General features: G+C 37.6%; 1 protein-coding gene across 23 annotated transcripts in view; it reads right to left on the minus strand.

The window, feature by feature from the left end:
• The window catches only part of CTBP1 (C-terminal binding protein 1), a 456,292-nt gene that overhangs the window by 33,569 nt on the left and 408,254 nt on the right, over nt 1-14,469 (minus strand). For 3 of the 23 annotated variants that reach the window (XM_072619952.1, XM_072619951.1, XM_072619953.1), the window contains one exon: nt 4,364-4,471. The exons of the other annotated variants lie outside the window; for them this stretch is intronic. The gene's annotated coding sequence lies outside the window, so the exon portion shown is untranslated. The remainder of the gene's footprint in view (nt 1-4,363; nt 4,472-14,469) is intronic. 23 annotated transcript variants of the gene reach the window in all.

Consider the following 14,469-nt stretch of genomic DNA (forward strand, 5'->3'; position numbering starts at 1 on the left):
TCATTATTATATTGTATCTTGGGTGTTCAGCACATAGTAAGCACAAATAGATACTTTTTATTTCATTTGTTCATTCATTCATTAATTCATATAATCTAATTTTAGCCAATCCATGCTGTTTGTTGTTTGTCCTTTGTTCTTGAAAAGGACCTTGACATCAGGGAGGTGATGCCATGACTTGCAAGCAAAGTGGATTTAAGTGAGGCAGGGCTGTGCAAAGTCACCAGCCTCACTTTCTCCTCCAGAGCCTAGTTACTAATTATTCACTAAATATTTTTCTCACCCATCCACAACAACCTCAGTTAAAATTTGATTCATTCTTGAATACATATAAATATGTACAAAACATGCTACTTGAGCAAAGCTTTGAAGGACACTAAGGATGCCAAGAAGCAGATGAGAAAAGGGAATGCATGTTGGGCATGGGCCACAGTCTATGCAAAGGCACAGATCGAGGAAATGGAATATCATGTGTGAGGTAAAGCCAGTTTGGTTGGGCATATGAAGCATATGAAGGGGAGTAATACAGACCAACAATGGAAAGGTAAGTTGGCACTAGATTATGGAGGACAGTACATAAATGGTAAACAGGAGAATTTGTATTTAATCTTTAGAGGTAATAGAGAACCTCTGGAGTTTTAGTAGGGAGTGAGGCTGTCAGAGATGTGTTTTAGAAATAACACTGTGCACTAGAGAGGGGACACTTGAGGCAGGGAGATCAATGAGGAGGTTATTGAAATAATCCAGGCAGGGATGATGAAAGTCTAAACCAGGGTGGTATCTATGTCAGAAGAAAGAGGAAGATGGATGTACGAGATGATGGGGAAGTATAATCAACAAGACTGGTCAACTAACTAGACATGGGGATGAAGAAATGTGAAGATCTGAGGAAGATTCTAAGGCTGTGAGCCAAGGTGACTGAATGTACGGTCTAATAAATGTTTGCTGGACAGCTATTAAAATATTTTAACATCAGAGTACCCAGCCAAGAATTAGGAGGGATGAAGGCAGGTACTAAGTGGAAAGGAGAAAGGAAGGACAAATAGAAGGGGAAAATAAGCACAAATGGAAGAGAAAAGAAACAAGAAATAAATATGTAGGGGAAAAAGATAAGTTAGAAGATGGAAGCACAGCTGAACATGGAAGAACAAGGTTTCAGTCAGACCGTAAAATGCACAAGTTCTTCAGCTTTGTGTCATGGACTCCTCTGGAAGGCTCTGAATAATGTTGTTCAATGCTAAAAATGAAACTAATTCAATTGAAATAGTTATTGGAAATTTTTTTTAAAGTTCACAAACCATAGGTGAAGAACTCCTAATCTAGTCTAACCCTTTCATTTTACAAATAAGGAAACTAAGGCCCAGCAGAAAAATAAGCTACCCAAGATAACAAAGGCAGTAACGCAGTGATAGACTTGGGATCTAGCATTCTGACTCCAAATCCAGGACTTTCTCTTCCACTGAGTATCTCCCTTCATTTTAAACTTAATTTGGCAGAGAAATAAAGCCAGGCTAAAGATGAGAGAGTGATGTTTCAGACAGAACAACTACGATAGGATGTTATTACTTTTATAAAAAGCCAAGACTGGCCGTACAGAAAAAAAAACCAACTACGAAGCCAGGTTGGAGATTCTTTCTTGTATCAATTGTTGTTGTTCAGTTGTTTCAGTCATGTCCAACTTATGACATTATTTGGGGTTTTCTTGGCAAAGATATTGGAGAGGTTTGCCATTTCCTTCTCCAGTTCATTTTACAGATGAGGAAATTGAGGCAAACAGGGTTAAGTGACTTGCCTAGGGTCACACAGCTAGCAAGTATCTGAGGCTGCATTTGAATTCAGGTCTTCCTACCTCCAGGCCCAGCACTCTATCCACCTAGCGCACCTTCACCCCTCCCCCCTCCCTCGCTGCCATCTAGCTATCCCTTTATATCAATTACATAGGCATATATTCAGTATTGGGAAAATATTAGTGATCTGGGTCAGATGAAAGTTTTACTGTTTACAAATAGTGAGACTCCTCTCCCCAATCTGATGCAATTTTGAAAACTGCCCATGAGATGACACTAGGTTGTATTTCAATTGGATAAAAGCAATAATGAAGCAGCAGGTCAGGTTTGTATCTGAGGCACTGTCCTACCTAAGAACAGAACTTACTCTGCCTCCACAAGGTTTCAATTTTGTTTGTTAGGTAAACATTTTTTTCTAAAGTGCTCCCAAATTTTCAGAAAAACTACATCAAGCCATGATCTCTGGAGACCTGACATTCTGGCAAGATCTTTTTTCCCAAGGAAGTAATTTGTGCTTTAAGATTTATCATGTTGTGCTCTTTGGAAGATATCAAGGCAATGGAGATTATTTTCTTAATAAGTACAGAAGATGAATTTTTATATAGAGGGAAGAATTTTTTGACCAATGGGGTACAGTGCTACAACCGTAATTCCTAGATCCCATTAATGAATGGAAGTGTCTACTGTATTAACTATCAAATGTTCAAACAAAGCAGAGATTTAACTTACTGAAACTGAGCAAACACCTTAGACTTTGTTATTCAGTATGGAGAGTGCTAATTAAATACTTGCTTGATAAAGCCTGCCATCTATGTTCTATTAATTTTCAAAGAATTAGAATAAAATACCCTTAATACTTAAACTATCCTGAACATAATTCATTCTTTCTTTAATATGACTCACAGAAATATTATGGGACTCTTCCACTCTGAATATTCATTATCTTTGCCTGTACTTGGTTAACGAAATCCAACTAACAGTGTACTGTATAAAGGAAGAGAGATCATTCTTTTTTGTATTTTTAAGTAGGTAATAAACACTACAATTGCCACCCAAACTAAATATCAACAGTCAGAACTCGGTAACACTGAATGAAATGAGTAGTTAATACAGGCTACCATTGAACTACTTATCCTGTTGATAATGTCGAGTGCTCCATCCTCTCTCATTCTTTTTCCTCCACTTATTGTTTGGTCATGTCACTGTTCTTTAGTACTCCCATCAACTTAATTCCATATGGATTAAATGTCTACAATGTATATGGCACTGGACTGAGCAATGGAGAATATCAAGTTAGATCCTGTACCGGCAAGGACAACGCCAGAAAAGGAAGAAAAAGGAAACTTTTACTAAATAAAAGTTGTTTCTTTGAGGCAGCACTGTTTTAAGGCAAAGGCAAAAAATATTATTTAAAAAGAAATTTTTAGGTTCTCTGTGAATTTTACCACTTCATGTTCCCATGAGCATCAAATGCTGAAACCACAGTACACTGGCCTAAGTTAGCATGCTTGTTCACAGGTATGTTCCTGAAAAGGCACCTTACTAAGAATTACAAGCTTACCAGAGCCTAAGAGAGACAGGTGTAATTTTATTCCACAAATATAAATTGGAATCAACCTACATAACATATAAATAACAGGCTGAATTTTCATGTCCTTTCAAAACATGATCATTCAAGTATTTGCTCTATTCTGGAACAGGAGGTACTTAAAAATTTTTCCTTCTTGAACAACTACAGAACTTTGGCCCTGAAACATGAGGGGAGTATTTTTCAGAACAGGAATAGCACTCATGATTACTTTCTGGCCCAGGGATAATCTTTCTCCCTTCTATTTCTCAAGTCCTTTGAGAAAAGGGGAATCAGGAAAGCCAGGCCCAATGCAGGTCTTTCTTGGTTCTCCCTACAGATCTGGGGTGGGGGCTTATGCTTTGACCTCAGTGGGCCTATGGCACCAAGTGCCCTCAGCCTTGGTTAACATGACAGCACTGATCATCTTAGTTCATTCACCTGTACTGTCGATTGTAGAGATGGTAACAGTATAGGAGGGAATGACAGATTTTCTGGTATTAAGAAACCAAAAGCTCCCTTTCTACTGCCTGCCAGAACAAGCCATAGTGGTGGGTTCTAAGCTGTTTTCGATAGCATAATAATGCTGAATCCTTAGAGCTATGCTGGGCATTGTCAATCAGGCTCCAAGCAGCTGCTGGAAATAAAACTGTTCGGAGGTTGAGCACTGGGACAGGGATTAACATTCCCTGCTAATATATTATCAAACTCTGTTAGCAGAGCACGCTGAATGCTTCAATCTGTAGGGTTGGACTCCTGGGGGGTGCATTTAGCAGATAAGAAAAAGCCCTAAGGACAATGGTCCTCCTTTAATTGAAGCCCCAGAAAGCAGTAGGTTGGAGGACCAATCATATTATCAAAGGAGCTCTGAGGGAGTTAGCCTACATGGGTTATGTTAAGTGCCAGTTTTGTTGTTGGTTTTTTTTTTGCCATGTTGTGAGGTTTTGTTTACATAAACTTATTATCTTGCAAAACCACACTAGAGAGGGAGAAATGGCACTTAACTTACCCCTGGTAGGCCAACTCCATGCTCCAGCAGTGTCTCCCATTTCACTCACTTCAGCATATTACATTCTGGGGAGTCAATCAGAGCTGAAAATGGGCAATTTAGGGGAACCTGGAAAGAAAAAAAAAGAAAATAGACACTCCATTAATGTACCAGATATATTTCATCTCCTCTGCTGCAGTTCTGAGAGGTTTATAGCTTCCTAATTTCCTAGTGGCTAAAATCCAAACAAAGAGAGGGAAAATGGAAGACAGCAATCTACTAATCTCAGAAGCAATCTAATCAAGAACTTGCCACTGAAGCAGATCAACTACTGCAAGTGCCCCCTTGTGAATGTGGTGCCCACTCAGTGAAGAAGCTGCCAGGGAGCTTGCCCATCAAATAAAAGCTTGGCAAGAGGCAGCTTCAAGGCTTGAACCTGGGCTCCTCCTCTGGGACCTGAAAAGGAGAACCAGGAAGTTCTTAAATCTGGGCAGCGACAGTGTTGCTATGGGAACCAAACTTCCCCATTATTCCCAGGAGACAAGCATGATCACAGTGGCAATTACAGCAGAGGAAAAGTACCCAGAGACTCTCAGGCAGCTCTGGAGAGGGGGTACACAGGCACAACCAGGAGGCCCCGGCTAGTGGGCACTCATCTCCAGTGTTTCACAGAGTACAGAAGAGTCAGCACCAGGCTATCCTCAGCACCACTTGAATGCCACAGTTCAGGAGAGGGCCTGCTTCCCTGCTCTCAGCCTCTGTGACTGACCCAGCCCAGAGGCCTCAGGACAGGTGCTGGATCTCTCCCTTTCCCAGATATGGACAATGAGCCCCAGAGAAATGAATTAACTTGCTCCAGAAACCACAGCGAAAGCTGGAAGGCAGCCTAGGGCTCCTGACTTCATGTCCAGGGCTGCCTCCTGACATTCCTGGTGCTGGAAAGAATGTTCTAGTCAAGGTAAAAGAGAACCAAGAGATGGTATAAATACCTACTGAATTTTAGATCCCAAATTGTGTGTAATTTCAATAGTAAGGATAAAAAACTTGAACTAGATTTCAGTGGTCCTTTCTTTTTCAAGTTAAAAAGTTTTTTACATCAGCTTCATTTCCAACTATATCCCACCTCTACCCAGAAAACAAGACTTTTTTTCAAGTTTTTCCAGTTTGTCAGACTATTCTTTAACAAATGAGTCCCAAGACATTTATATATGCAAATTCTATGTATTAAAGAGATTTCCTATTTAAAACCTTTTGGTTTTTAAACCAAAGGACCTTTTGGCTTTCAGTTCTTAAATATTAAACTAATAATCAATGGCATTCATCGCAAGTATCAAACTGAACCAATAATTACTGCAGCACTTAATATCCTAAAATCAGAGAATCTCATAGTTGGGAGGAACTTCAGAGGCCATCTAATCCAACCAATAGCTGGAACAAGACTCCACTTTACAACAGATCTTACAAATGATCATTCAGTCTTTATCTGAAGACCTCAAGTGAGGGAGAATCCACTGCCTCTCCATTCTACTTCTGAACAGCTAAATTAGGCCACTTTTCCTTTCATTGAGCCTATACACACCTCTGAAACTTCTACAGATTGTTCCTACTTCTTCCTTCTCTTCTGGGTCAAGAAGGACAAATCTAATTCTTTTCACAATAGCTCTTCAAATATTCGCAGGCAGCTATCACCAGCTACATCTTTTAGTTTTCACTTTTATAGCTAACTGTTCTCAATTCCTTCAACTGATCCTGGTATGCTATGACTTCAAATTTCATTACATCTTAGATACTAAAGCTTATCAATGCCCTTTCTAAAATGAAATTGAATACAATATCACAGACATGATCTTGACCAGGGAAGAATAACTAGGACTGCTACCTCCCTAGTCTTAACCTATGTTTCTTCTCACTGAAGCCTAAGATAAAGCTTTTGGGCTTCCATATCATCACTCTTTGGATCCAGTCTTTCAAGCAATTCTGAATCCCCACTGATCCTTTCTAAACTTGTGTTTCCCTATTTTGGTCACAGGAGAGATTGTCAAACACTTTGATAGGGTTTAAGTGAGCTACTTCTACTGGACTCCTATGATCTTTTGTCAAGTAATTCTGCCAAAAAAGAAAATGAGGATCATCTAGCATGATTTGTTCTTGATGAAGTCACAGCTGTTTTGTCTTATCCCAGTTTCTTTTCTAAATATTGACTGTGTCCCCTTAAATGACACATTCTAGAAAATTTCCAGGAATCAAAGTAAAGCTTACTTAAGTGAGGTCAAGTTATCTATCTGGAAAGGGAAAACACAATTATTCCATGTTTTGGTCACCCAATTCTAATAAACAGTTCCTACTAAAAACTGAGGACAGTTTAAACTCATGCAATTAAAAAAAAAAAGTCCCTTACACTGCAATCAGCATGGTATCCGAACATAAAAGTCAGGGAGCCTGGGATCTGGTCTCATTTTTACCAGTGAACATGTTGTATTCCCTTTTCCTTCTGGACCCCAATTTAATGCTCTGTAACATCATGGGCTTAGAAGAGCTCATCCCTTGGGTTCCCCCCAGGAGAACGGCCTATGGAAGCATGCACAATATCACACAAAGAACGATGACTCGCCATTTTTACATCACTTCATGGTTCATGAAGAAGTTATCTACAACAATCAGCACCCAGGTAGTGTAAGTATTGCCATACCCATCTTGCAGGGTAGGGTGGTGTAAGCCACAGACACTGGGAACAGGGCTCCAACCAGGCTGCCTAAGACCCACTACCTTTCTACTTACTGCTTAAAAAGAATAAACCAGCCGTGATTTTTTGCTTTTTGAAAAAGGAAACCAATTCTTTCATTTAATTCATGAAGAAGAGCTAGCTGTCCCTTTGAACCCATGTTCTCAGTACATCCTATAGTGGCAACCAGACCTATGTTTTCATAGATGAGCTGGTTCCACTTAAGAAGTTCGATTCCAACGTAGGCTGGTGCCTTAGAGATTTTCTTAGGGTCCTACATCAAATAAAAGATAGGTTTTCCTCTTTGTTCTATAACCTTTGAAGGCACAAAACTGCTGAGACAGTTAACCCAGATCTGCAAAAAACTTCAATGTACAATCACAAAGAAATAGACATCTTGGACTATCTTTGCTGAGACTTCAACTAATTAATAAAGTACTTAAATAAAAATGTTTCTTCATTATAATATTCTCACTGTGCTTTTTATCTGTGCTAACCTCAAGAATGTGATACTTTCTCCCTTCACTATCCTCTCTAGAATTTAACTGTAGAATGAGGTCAAGTCATTATACATGGAAGACTGACAGTATTCATGAGTGGCTATTTTTCAAGGGCTCCAGAATAGAAGGGCTTGGAATTTAAAAGAGCACCTAAGAAATGCAAAAACAAAAGATTTTTTAAAAAATCCCTTCTTTGTGTTTTCTTATATCCCCATCTTGCCAGGAAAATTATCTTTAGAAACAGCTAGGAACTTAAAAACAATACTCCTCAGGCTTTATTGTGGTAAGGGAAAAAAGTTTCCTGATTCTTCTCTAAAATTTTTCTACCTTTTTTCTAAACCTTGAAACTAGTCACACACAAAAAAGCCTTAAATGCTTAATCTCCTATAGACATTTGAAATGCTATTACTTAAAATCTGGATGGACTAGGAGATTTAAAGAGGAAGAATTTTTGCACATAGTAATGTAACATAAAGCACTTTCCCCATAAAATCAATTCTGCTGGTTGAACAGTAAGACAGTCCAATTACCACAAGGGGGCTCGATGGAGCTTAAGATAACTATCTCTGACAGGGGCGCCAAAATTTGGTTAACAGACAAATACAGTTGAAACCAACTTCTCAAGTTCAGGGATGTCTCTAACATATGTACTGTCACTGCCTTCCAAGAATATACCTAATCCATTGCTGAACTTATTTTCAGTCTGCTCCAGCTCTAACACAGTAAACATGGCATTTACTTGCAGGCCAAAGTAACAGTCCTAAGGCCTAATCTTCTTACAGCCTCACATGGAGCCCATGTATCACCTTCAGGCTGCTAAGCAGTCCCTGATCCAAACAGCACCCCAAATGACCTGGTACAGTCTGTTGTTACTCCATCTGGTAAACTACAGCCTTCAAGATTAAAAGACTAAAATACAGTTCCAAGAGTTATTAAACATTAGCAATGATTGTTAACCATAGCTCAGGTCTAAAGAAACTTGTTAGAATAAGGGCTTATGGATTCTTCCCAGGCCTTTAAATCACATTTAGACAGGCCACAAGTAAACAAGGTAACTCTTCTAAGAAATCCAATAACAAACAAACAAAAAAGTTTGCTTAGAAAGATTTCAAAATTGCTCAACCAACTTCATCATTTTACATAGTTGCTGGTTTGGTGCAAATTTACAGAATAATGAATACCCTTTTCGTTCTGCATCAAGAATGATCCACAAGGTTTTATGGGAGCATTAACACTAATCATTGAAGGTTTAAGTCATTCCAGTTCTATCTACCTCTGGGGCTACGACACAATTCTGTGATCCTACGGTTTTGAGAATCTGAAAAAAATCAGTCATAAAGCAAACTTGGTAGAAGTGAAAGCAATCTTTTGTGCCCAGAGAAAGCATTTGTTATAAACAGGATCAAGGCAAGGAGAGAATTCTCTCACATAATATATAACAGGATTCAGGGTTAGAAGGTGTGGTGGGTAGATGGCTTGGAGGAGAAAATCTGAAAAGAACAGGTTTGAGAAGGTAGATACTGTAAGAAATGATTCACTATTGAAGGGCATGAGATTTCCCCATATTCATTCAGAAAAGTGGGGGGGGAGGGGCTAGGGATGGTGGTGGGTACTAGTAATCCCAGCTACCAAAGAGGCTGAGCTAGGCAAATCTCTGCGATAAAAGATTAAGAGTCCTGAGTTAAGGAGACTCAAGCTCAAATCTAGCCTCAGATACTTACCACCTATGTGTGACTACATGCAAGCCACTTAACCTGTCTTCCTCAATTTCCTCACCTGTAAAATAGGGATAAATAGCATATCTCTCCCAGGGTTGTTGTGAGAACCAAAGCTAATATGTATTAAAGTGCCTAGTCCAGTGCCTCGTACATACTGGGAGCTATATACATGCTTATTCCCTTCCTTCCCCCACCTCCTTAACCAAGTGCGGAGCTGCAGTGGTCTTAGCTGATTGTGTATCCAAAGTAAGTCTCACATACATATGATGAAGTCTCTGGGAGCGGGGGATGCTGTCAGGTGGCCTAAGGAGGGGCAAACTGACCCAGGTCCTGCATCAATCACTAGAGGGATTGGGCCTGAGTAGGACAGGAGACCAAGTCTTTTAAAAAAAAAAAAAAAGTGGGGCAGTGAAGTTGTGTGTGACATATGAAGGAATTTAAACAATGAAGAAAGACATCTTTCAGAGGACCAAACAAGCTAAGTAACTTGCCCAAGGTAACACAACTAAGTTAATAACAATGCTGTTTAGAGTGCTGTAACACCAAGAAATCTCTCATTTCCTCAGCTGTTCGCTAGCTCTGCAAGTTTGTCTAGACTTACCAATTCCCTATTAAAATAGAGAACAGTAAAACTAAAAACCAACAACAAATAAACCCCCAAACAAAGAGTACTGGACACTTCTACCAAGGTCTAATTCTGACTCCTTTCCTTGGCACAGAAGTGAATTTGGGTTGTTGAAGGCTATACCAGCAAAATCTAAGTGCTAGCAGCATCTACTGAAGCTGGAGCTAGCATGGACAGCACAGTGCAGCAGAAAAGACACTGGACTTGAAACCAGGAAGTCCTGAGTTCAAATCCCAAATTATTCAACAGTACTCTGCAACCATAAGCTACTTAACCTCTTCTGAGTCTCAGGATGCAAAATGGGCAGAATAAAACCTACCTTACAGGGGAGTTGTAAGGATCAAAGGAAATAAGACACATAAAGCCTTATGCAAAACTTGGTCAGAGACCTACCATCAGGCTGCTTGAAGCTACTATTAAAGAATACCTACTAAGCCGCAAAGGAGTTGCAACCTATTTCAGTAAATGGAATAAAATGAAATGACCTCACAGAGCCTTTAAGTATTGCTGAATAACCTTAGAGATTAATGTTCAATTAAAAATGGTCAATTCTCAATTTCCTCTTTGTAAGAAAAGAGATATGGAAAGTATGGAACAAAGAAAACTGATTACATGAACAAGAATCTAGTCCTGATTCTGAAGTTAGTTTAGCTTAGAGATGTCAAGGAAATCACTTCTCAAATCTAGACTTCAGTTGCTTCATTTATACAATAAAGGAGCTGGTTGACATGCTCTCTAACTATCTGTTGCAAATTTTATGCTTGATTATTTTTTATTTGACTTTATTAACTTACCTTGAAACCACAAGACAGGAATGGAAAGAGAAAGTTATAGATAAATCAGGCAGAAGGAATAACTCAGAGATTATTTGCATAATCTTAATTAATAAACAGTGAGAAAAATCATTCTTTTTTCTATTCCACATAGCATGCTTTCAAAATGTTTCCAATAAGAATGCAAAAAAATTTTTTAAGCTCTAACAATTATTTAACAAGAAGTCACCAGTCTTATATGCTGGCAAGACAGTTATAAATACTGATATTTTAAATTATGTGATTTACAAAGTCTTTTTAAAAAAGAAGACACTGGACTTTATTCTTCTATAGATACCGGAGATCAGCTACCAAACTTGCTGGCAATTTTAATACACATTTAGGTAATGATTGTTCCTAAAACTGACATAAATATACTTTCATAATACAATTCAGGAACACTAAACTCAATTTGATTGAGATATTCCTCTTCCCAGAGCAAGGAGAATATGAGTGGCAGAGACCTAAGTTTCATCAATTAGCCTTGGGCACTCTCTTGAAGGCACCATCTCCCCTGACTCCTTCCCTTCCTCAGCAAGATGATGAGTGCTTTAATACCTTCCCAAAGCCAATCTGGATTTCTGGCCATATAGTTTCGGCCCTCATCACCCTTCATTTGTATCATCAGAAGAGTCTAGTTTTTTGTTAATGTATTATATATTTTTATGTAGAGCCACACACTTCATTTAGATTATTAGTTTTATTTGCATATAATTGAGTGACATAGTTTCTAATAGTTTTATTTCTTCTTCATTAGCTATCAATTCACCCTTTTCATTTTTGATAATGGTAATTTAGTATTCTGTTTTTTTTTAATACTATGTTAATTAATGGTGATTTTTTTAAATCACCTCCTAGTTTTATTTATTAATTCAATGTTTTTTTTTTTTTTGCTTTCAATTGTTAGTCTACTTTTTATTTTTAGGATTTCTAATTTGGTATTTAATTGAGGGATATAAATTGTTGGGTTTTTACAGGTTTTTTTTTTTAGTTGCATGCCAATTTATTGATCTGTTCTCTCATAAAAGTATTTAGAGATATGAATTTTCCCCTAAGGACTGCTCTGGCTGCATTCTAAAAATTTTGGCATGTTGTCACATTGTTGTCATTATCAATGAACTTGATTGTTTCTGTAATTTGTTGTTATTTACTCATTCTTCAGGATTAAGATAGCTTCTTAATTTTTAGTAACTTATTCAGTGGCTCTTTAATGAATGTAATTTTTGTTGCATTGTAGCACATAAAAGATGTGTTTAATATTTTTGGGTTTTTTGCATTTGCTTGTGATGTTTTTTATGCCCTAGTACACTGTCAATTTTTGTAAACCTGCCACACACATATTGGAAACATGTATACTCTTTTCTATTCCGATTCAGTAACTCCAGAGAGCTAACATACCTAATTTTTCCTAAATTCTATTCAGATCTTTCACTTCTGTGGGGTTTATTTTTTGGTCATATTTATCTAGGTCTGAGAGATGCAAGCTATAAAACTACTATAAAGTTGCTATCTATTTCTCCTTTGCAATATTTAAATTTTCATATAAGTATTGAGATGCTTTGACATTTGGAGCACATTTGTTTAGTATGGATATTAATTCATTGTCTATAACCTTTTAAGCAACATGTAATTTCCTTATTTTTTTTAGTTCTGTTTTTTACTGTTGCTTTGTCTGGGATCATGATTATTCAGCTGGTTTTTGTTTTTTTAAATTTCAGCTGCAGCATAATAGATTTTGTTCTAGGACCTTGTTTTAACTGTGCACAACTTTGTTTCAAGTGTGTGTCCTGTAGACAACGTATTGTTAGATTGTGCTATCTGATTCATTCTGCTATCCTCTTTTGTTTTATGAGTTCATTTCATTCACAGTTATGATTGTTAATTGTGTATGTCCCTCCATCCTAATCTGTTATACTTCAACCCCACCCCCCCCACCCCCACCCCCCACCCCCGCCTTTTTCTTTTGGTAAAGAAGACAGTAGTGAGAAAGAAGGAGTGAGCTCAGCACCAGTGTTTTGGTTTGGTATAATCGGCTTCAGTCCAACACCAGGTTCTTATCCCTTTCTTTTCTTTTAAGTCCCTCCTACAAGTACACCCTCCTTAAAGAGTTTGTTTTAGCAATAATCCTTTCCTTAATCTACCCTCTACTGTATCTTTCCTTTCCCTTTTATTTCCTTGCTAAGTGAAATGTATTTCTGTATTATTCCATTCTGTATTATGGGTGTATTATTCCATCCTCTGACCAATACAGAGAATAAGATTTAAGTCTCTTATTTCTCTCTATTACTGTACAGACTTCTACTTGTACATTCTGATTATATAAGAAAATTTCCCCTTTCTTCTCCCCCCTGTATATTCCTCTTCCCTCTTTCCCTCACCTTCTTACTCTTCTTTTAAGATCATCCAAATATAACTAACTGAACCTGTCCCAGTCCCTTGTCTAATTTGACTTTCTCTATGAAGTCTTTCTCTATGATGATAGAGTTCTGAGGAAATACATGTATTATCCTCCCACATTAAATTTAAACAGTTTATACTTGTCTAGTCCCTTATGATGGCTTGCTCATGTTTTTCTTCTTGTTTTTTAATTTTGTTTTTAATTTTTAATTTTGTTTTTTAGTATTTCCAATGACTCCTGTCTTTTTATTCCAAAGGTTTTATTCAGCCCTGGTCTTTTCAATAGAAATGCTTATGAGTCTTCCTCCACCCCCTCCCCCAGACGATTATAACTTAAGTTTTGCTAGGTAAATTATTCTTGGATGTAATCTAGATCTTTTGCTTTCTGGCATATCACATTCCAAGTTCTCTGCTTATTTACAGATCATGTGTGATCCTGATTGTGGCTCTTCAATAATGGAATTCTTTCTTTGTGGTTGTTTGGAGTATTTTTTCTTTAACTTGGAAGCTCTGGATTCTGGTTAAAATTTTCCTGGAGGTTTCTTTTTGGGATTTCTTTCAGGAAGTAACAGGTGAATCCTTTCTACTTGGCCCTCTGTTCTAAGACATCTAGGCAATTTTCTTTCATGCTGAAAATATGATGTCTAAGCTCATTTTTTAGTCACAGCTTTCTGGTAGTCAGAAAAATCAGGTAAGATTTTTCAATTTTCCCTACTCTGTTTTCCAGATTAATTATTTTTACTATGAGATTCCTTACATCTTCCCATGTAGGGAAGTGAACAGTTTAGTCTTATTACGTCCCTTATGATTTTCCTTTCCTTTTTACCTTTTTATGCTTCTCAAGTCTTGTATTTGAACGTCAAATTTTTCAATCAGCTCTGGTCTTTCCATCAGGAATGCTTGAAAGTCTTCTATTTCATCAAATATCCATTTTCCCCTCTAATAGATTACATTCAGTTTTGCAGGGTAGGTTATTTTTGGTTGTCATTTTGGTACCTACATTTTCCACTTACAGCCTACTCTGCTTTTTAAAGAGTTCTTTTCTTAAACGAATTTTTGTTCTTTTAACATTAGGCCAATTCTGTTTTTTAAGGTGTTATTTTCTTCAGTATTTTTTTTATGCCTCTTTTACCAAGCTGTTAATTATCTTTTCATAATTTTCTTGCATCACTCTCATTTCTTCTCCCCAATTTTCCCTCTACCACTCATCCCTTTTTAAAAACTCTTCCAGGAATTCTTGTTAGGTCTTAGTCCGAATAGCATTTTTCTTTGGCCTTGTAGCTGTTTTCACATTGCTGTCATCTTCTGAATTTATGTTTGGTTTTCTCTGCCACTACTCTGCCACAGTAGCTT

Source organism: Notamacropus eugenii, chromosome 6 (genome assembly GCF_028372415.1).
Source record: "Notamacropus eugenii isolate mMacEug1 chromosome 6, mMacEug1.pri_v2, whole genome shotgun sequence".
NCBI lineage: Eukaryota > Metazoa > Chordata > Mammalia > Diprotodontia > Macropodidae > Notamacropus > Notamacropus eugenii.